The following is a 7412-nucleotide window of genomic DNA, read 5'->3' as shown; positions in this document are numbered from 1 at the left end:
AAAAAAAAAAAATTAAAATTAAATAAATAAAATAAATAAATTTGATCTCATCAAGAGTAAAAATGTCTGTTCTATGAGAGATATTGTTAAAAGAATGAAAAGACAAGCTTCAGACTGGGAGAAAATATTTGTAAATAATTGTATCACCAGGCTCAGCACCTGTGGCTCATGTGGCTGAGGCGCCAGCCACATACACCTAAGGTGGCAGGTTCGAATCCAGCCTGGGCCCGCCAAACAACAATGACGGCTGCAACCAAAAAAAATAAAATAGCCGAGCATTGTGGCAGGCCCCTGTGGTCCCAGCTACTTGGGAGGCGGAGGCAGGAGACTCACTTGCGCCCAGGAGTTGGAGGTTGCTGTGAGCTGTGATGCCATGGTACTCTACCCAGGGGGACAACTTGAGGCTCTGTCTCAAAAAAAAATAATAATAATTGTATCACCAGTAAAAACTTGAATCCAGAATAAAAACATCTCTAAACTCAACAGTAAAAATAATTCATTTTCAAAGTAGACTGAAAAGGACCAGGTGTGATGGCTCATGCTTTTAATTCTGGTGCTTTGGAAGGCCAAAGATGGAGAATTGCTTGAGTCCAGGAGTTTGAGACCAACCTGGACAACATCAGGAGGCCCCATCTTTAAAAAAAAAAAAAATTAGCTGGATATAGTAGTGTAGGTATGTAGTCCCAAATACTTCAGAGGCTGAGGCAGGACGATCACTTGAGCCCAGAAATTCAAGATTACAGCAAGCTGTGATAGGGCCACTGTACTCTACTAGGTGACCGCACATGACCCCATCTCTAAAAAAAATTAATTAAAAAATCAAAAGTGGGCTCAGTGCCTGTAGCTCAGTGGCTAGGGCACCAGCCACATATACCAAAGCTGGCAGGTTCGAATCCAGCCCAGGCCTGCCAAACAACAATGACAACTATAACCAAAAAATAGCTGGGTGTTGTGGCAAGTGCCTGTAGTCCCAGCTACTTGGGAGGCTGAGGCAAGAGAAACTTAAGCCTAAGAGTTTTGAGGTTGCTGTGAGCTGTGACACCACAGCATTCTACCCAGGGTGATAGCTTTTGAGACTCTGTCTCAAAAAAAATAAAAATAAAAAGTAGACAAAATATTTCAGTAGACATGTCACCCCAAAAGATATATGGATGGCAAATGAACACATGAAAAGATGTTCAATGTCATTAGTTAGAAAAATACACATTTAAACCACATGGAGTTACCACTACCTAATACTGAAAATAACAAGTACCGGAGAGGATGTGGAGACACTAAAATCTCATTGCTGCTGGGCAAATAGTGAGCTGGAAGACAGTTTGGCAATAGAGCTAAACACATATTTACCCTTTGACCCAGAAACCCTACTCCTAGGTACTTTAGAAATGAAAAACTAAGTTCACACAAAAACTAGTGCACAGGCTCGGTGCCTGTAGCTCAAGCAGCTAAGGCACCAACCACATACACCTGAGTTGTCAGGTTCAAATCCAGCCCAGGCCTGCCAAACAACAATGAAAACTACAACCAAAAACTAGCCAGGCGTTGTGGTGGGTGCCTGTAGTCCCAGCTACTTAGGAGGGTGAGGCAAGAGAATTGCTTAAGCTTAAGAGTTGGAGGTTGCTGTGAGCTGTGATACCATGGCACTCTACCCAGGGTGATAGTTTGAGGCTCTGTCTCAAAAAAACAAAACAAAACAGGTGCACAAATGTTTATAGCAGCTCTATTGGGCTAGGTGTGGTGGCTCACGCCTATAATCCTAGCACTCTGGGAAGCTGAGGCAGATGGATTGCTTGAGTTTAGAAGTTTGAGACTAGCTTGAGCAAGAGTAAGACCCCGTCTCTAAAAGGGTATTGTGGCGGGCACCTGTAGTCCAGTAGTTTGGGAGGCCGAGGTAAGAGGATTGCTTGAGCCCAAGAATTTGAGGTTGCTGGAAGCTGTGACACCATGGCACCATGCTGAAGGTGACAAAGTGAGACTCTGTCTCAAAAATAAATAAATAGGGCAGCGCCTGTGACTCAAGGAGTAGGGTGCCGGCCTCATGTATCAAGCCTGGCCCCTGTCAAAACTGCAAAAAAAGTAAAAATAAATAAATATAGCAGCTCTATTAATTTTGTCTTTTCATATTTTTTGGATTTATTTTAGGAGGTCTATTCATAATTGCCCCCAAGCTGGGAACCCAAATGTCCTTAATCAGTGAATGAATATTACTCAGCTGTAAAAAGGACCAAACTATTGATATATGCAACAGCTTGAATAAATCTCAAAGCCATCATGTTAAATGGAAGAAGCCAATCTCATATACTATATGAATCAGGAATTTTTTTTTTTTTTGAGACAAAGTCTATTTCACCCTCTGTAGAGTGCTGTGGTGTCACACAGCTTACAGCAATCTCAAACTCTTGGGCTTAAGCCATTCTCTTGCCTCAGCCTCCCGAGTAGCTGGGACTAGGGCGCTCGCCACAACGGCAGGCTATTTTTTGTTGCAGTTGTCATTGTTGATTTTATCTGGGCTGGGCTGGGTTTGAACCCACCAACCTTAGTGCCCACTGAGCTACGGGCACCACCATATGAAGCAGTAATTTTTTAAAAAAGAGTTGGTTTTACCAAATTTACAATTAAACAAACAATAGAGGCTGAGTGCACATGGCCTAGGAAATGTGGACCCCAGCTATAAAATTACCCTAGTGTATTACCACAAAGGAAGACATAAAGCAAGTACAGTTGTAACAACTAGATGGAAACATACAAAATATGTTGGGCGGTGCCTGTGGCTCAGTGGAGAGGGCACCGACCCCATATATACCAAGAGTGGCAGGTTTGAACCCAGCCCTGGCCAGCTAGGACAGCAATGACAACTGCAACCAAAAGAATGGGCGTTTGGCGGGCGCCTGTAGTCCGAGCTACTCAGGAGGCTGAGGCAAGAGGATAGCTGGAGCCCAAGGGTTGGAGGTTGCTGTGAGCTGTGAAGCTATGGCACTCTACCAAGGGTGACAAAATGAGACTCTGTCTCAAAAAAAAAGAAAAGAAAATATGTTGCCAGTTTTCTTTTAGAGTGTGAAGGAGTCAGCCTAGCTCACAGTAACCTCAAATTCCTGAGCTCAGGTGATCTGATCCTCCTGCCTCACCCTCCCAGAGCGCTAGAATTACAGGCATGAGCCACCACGCAGGCCTCCTATACCAACTCTTGGAGATTTTTTTTTTCCATTTAGACCTTTATACCTCAAATATACCAAACAACCATTTTTAAATGACAGACTAAATTGTCATGTGCATTTGTGTTTCTAAAGCAATGACTTAAAATGTTTAATGTCCTTTTAAAAAGTACATTATATCGGCTTGGTGCTTGTAGCTAAGCATCTAGGGTGCTGGCCACATACACTGGAGCTAGTAGGTTCGAACCCAGCCTGGGCCTGCCAAACAGCAATGACAACAACAACAAAAATAATAGCTAGGCCTTGTGGCAGGTGCCTGTAGTCCCTGCTACTTGGGAGGCTGAGGCAAGAGAATCGCTTAAGCCCTAGAACAGGGGTCCTCAAACTTTTTAAACAGGGGGCCAGTTCACTGTCCCTCAGACCACTGGAGGGCCAGACTGCAGGCCCCGGGATGAGTCAGCTGTTAAGCAGGACAGGCAGTGGCAGCAAAAACACCTGGTGGGCAGGATAAATGTCCTTGGCGGGCCTCATGTGGCCCACAGGCTGTAGTTGGAGTATGCCTGCAGAGTTTGAGGTTACTGTGAGCTGTGATGGCACAGCACTCTACCCAGAGCAACATAGTGAGATTCTGTCTCAAAAAAAAAAAAAAAAGTACATTATACCATTATATATTTTAGTTTTTCCAAATGTGTTATATTCCTTTCATGTCAGCCTCCACCATTAGAAACACACACACACACAGAATTTTCTCTAGATTTTTCTCTGCAAATTGTACATCTCTAGGTGGAGGCAGTAAGGAATGAGAAGCAGGTTTTTTATAGCTGATGTGATCACTGTACAGACAAGCTTAGAAAATGCTACCCAATCTGCCAATTAATTAAAGCATTAATCCGTGGAGCAGCCGGTCCCAGGGAATGTTTACCCAGAGAGAGGGGTAGTTGGAATTGAGTAGGCAGCTATCCACATTTGCATGAAAATGAAGGTACTTGGGAGACCCAGCTTCCTTTTGTTTCTAAAGGAGGGGCAGCCTAGATCACCTCCATAAATGTTTCTGGGCTGTTTAGGAAGCGTTTATGGAATGGGACTCTGAAAGATGAAAGCATAGCAGAATCTAGAAAAGCAAATTAAACCTTGAGCAGTATAGTAAAGAAGAGAGCAAGACCAGTGTGGTGTGGTTTCTTTGACCTGGAATGAAATCTATATTTAGGATTATGTCTTGGTAATTAGGTAGAATAGATGTAGGAGTTTTACAAGTATTGGAACCCTATAAACTGGTTTCAAATCCCAGCTTTGCATATTAGTTGTGTGACTTTGGTACCAGTCATGTATATTATCTGAGCTGTATTTTTCTCATCTGTAAAATGAGGATTATGAATTGCCCCTTCATCTCAGGGTAGTTAACTCCCTGCTTACTCTAGGCAGGAAAGAGGCTAGAGAGTGGTTAATACTTTCCAAGATTAGACTGTATCCATGACTAGGAGACTGCCAATCCTTTTGTCCTTTTTAAGGTTATTTTTCATCAAGGAACTATAAACTTCAAGGTTTCCTCTAACTCTTCTGGGACCTGCTGCACTTCTTTCTCTAAGAGAAGTGACCTTGATCAAAACAGCAAAGGACAAAGACAGGAGCCCACCCAGGGATCTAAGGGTCATGTTGGCTATAACCAAGATAGTTTATCTGTGTATATCACTGGGGAGGGTGGTGAAATGGGCATGGAAATTTGATTCATAATATTTGATGATATTAAATAATTATTGCTTATTTTAAAAATTATGATAAAATTACATAACAATTTACCATTTTTTATTTTATTTTTTCCTTAGGTTAGTCAAGTGAAACAGTGGAAATGGAGAAGGGAGAAAGTAATCTGTAACTAATTGTGATCAGTTAGTTGTAAACACCACAGGCACTCAGACCAGTCCAAAATTTACTATTTTAACCATTTTATTGTTAACTTTTTAAGCATAATAATGATATTGTGCCCTTTTTACAAAAAATTCTTAATCTTTTAGAGTATATACTACAAATTTTACAGATAAAATGGTACAATGTCTGGGATTTAATTCAAATCTTTCCAGAGGAAAGAAGATTGACCTAGCAACGAAGACTTACAGCTTTGTCACACAAACAAGAATGGCCTCTCCAGGGTTTAACTTTTCATTATGGTATCTCTTCATTTCTGTTTCTTTTCTTGCAGAACTCTCAGAAATTGAGCCCAATGTGTTCCTTAGGCCATTTCTGGAAGTCATTCGCTCTGAAGATACCACTGGTCCCATCACTGGACTGGCACTTACCTCTGTTAACAAGTTCCTCTCCTATGCCCTGATAGGTAAGCATTCAGGCTTTGTTGGATAACCACAGCACTTCATTTCCTAACACTCCCGGGATGCTCAGGCCTTACGCAATGCCCTGGTAATACTGGGATAATTTTCTTAGCCATCTCTTTTCTTGCTGAAGAGTAAAATTTTTTTTTTTTTTAGGCAGTGCCTCCCTATGTTTCCCTCGGTAGAGTGAGTGCTATATCGTCATAGCTCATAGCAACCTCAAACTCTTGGACTTACGTGATTCTCTTTGCCTCAGCCTCCCAAGTAGCTGGGACTACAGGCACCTCCCACAGCACCCACCACAACGCCCAGCTATTTTTTTGTTGTAGTTGTCATTGTTTTTGTTTTGGGGTTTTTTTTTTTTTTAAGCAGGCCCAGGTTGGGTTTGAACCTACCAGCCCCTGTGTATGTTGCTGGCACCCTAACCACTGAGCTATGGGCACCACGCTGAAAAGTAGACTTATTATTGGTGAGTCATCATGCTACTTGACTGAGGTTATAAACGATGGGAAGACAGGAGAGGAGGTTTCCCTGGAACTCTCATTTCTCTAACTATGCTTTAGAGGGAGTTAAGGGTATAGTGCCTTTGGGGTTTTGGTTTGTTTTGTTTTGAAGTTATTTTTTTCAAATACAATACATTATTTATTGTAAAAAGATATCAGTTCTTGGCTTTTTGGCTAAGATCAAGTGTATTGTAAGAGATAAACAATTAAGACTAGGTGCGGTGGCTCACACTTGTAATCCTAGCACTTTGGGAGGTTGAAGTGGGAGGATCTCTTGATGCCGGGAGTTCACCACCAGCCTGAGCAAGAGTGAGACCTACAAAAAACAGAAAAATTAGCTGAGAGTGGTAGTGCGTGCTTGTAGTTCCATCTACTCAGGAGGCTGAGGCAGGGGATCACTTGAACCCACGCAATTGGGGTTGCACTGAGCTATGATGATGCCACTACACTCTAGCCCAAGCAACAGAGGGGAGACCTTGTTAAAAAAAAAAAACAAAAAACAGAAAAGTTCATTGTCTCTTGTATCTTTCCAATGCTTCTTTCCTTCCTTAGGTAAATAGTATTAACAGCCTGGTTTAACTCTTTCTATACCTTTTGCTATATGTATATAAATAAAGTACTACCTTGTTTTTTTAAGACAGAGTCTCACTTTATCACCCTTGGTAGACTGCTGTGGCCTCCTAGCTCACAGCAACCTCCAACTCTTGGACTCAAGTGATTCTCTTGCCTCAGTCCCCTAAGTACCTGGAACTACAGGTACCCGCCATAATGCCCAGATAGTTTTAGGGACAGGGTCTCACTCTGGCTTCGGCTGATCTCAAACCCATGAACTCAGGCAGTCCACCTGCCTCAGCCTCCCAGAGTGCTAGGATTAGAGGCATGAGCTACCAAACTTGGCCCAAAGTACCACCTTTTAAAAAAATAAAATAAAGGCTCAGTGCCCGAAGCACAGTGGTTACAGTGCCAGCCACATACACAAGGGTGGTGGGTTTGAACCCAGACCCAGCCAACTAAACAACTACAACAAAAAAAAATAGCCAGGCGTTGTGGCAGGTACCTGTAGTCCTAGGTACTTAGGAGGCCGAGGCAAGAATCGCCTAAGCCCAACAGTTGGAGGTGGCTATGAGCTGTGACATGGCACTCTACCAAGGAAGACATAGTGAGACTCTGTCTCTAAATAAATAAATAAATAATAGAATTATGTGCTACGTATTTTTTCACTTAATAGTATTAATTTGGCTTGGCACCTGTGGCTCAAGTGGCTAAGGCGCCAGCCACGTACACCCAAGGTGGCAGGTTCGAATCCAGCCCGGGCCCACCAAACAACAATGATGGCTGCAACCAAAAAATAGCCGGATATTGTGGCGGGCACCTGTGGTCCCAGCTACTTGGGAGGCTGAGGCAGGAGACTTGCTTGAGCCCAGGAGTGGGAG

The 7412-nt window shown here is 42.8% G+C and overlaps 1 protein-coding gene across 1 annotated transcript in view; it reads left to right on the top strand.

Moving 5' to 3' along the window:
* Window positions 1-7412, top strand: part of GBF1 (golgi brefeldin A resistant guanine nucleotide exchange factor 1) — a 134332-nt gene that overhangs the window by 87663 nt on the left and 39257 nt on the right. Inside the window, exon 2 of the mRNA XM_023511785.1 lies at window positions 5350-5481. The gene's annotated coding sequence lies outside the window, so the exon portion shown is untranslated. The remainder of the gene's footprint in view (window positions 1-5349; window positions 5482-7412) is intronic.

The sequence above is a fragment of the Otolemur garnettii genome, unplaced genomic scaffold (assembly GCF_000181295.1).
Source record: "Otolemur garnettii isolate 467f Iridium unplaced genomic scaffold, OtoGar3 scaffold00021, whole genome shotgun sequence".
Taxonomy (NCBI): domain Eukaryota; kingdom Metazoa; phylum Chordata; class Mammalia; order Primates; family Galagidae; genus Otolemur; species Otolemur garnettii.
This window is presented reverse-complemented; position numbering and strand designations above follow the sequence as displayed.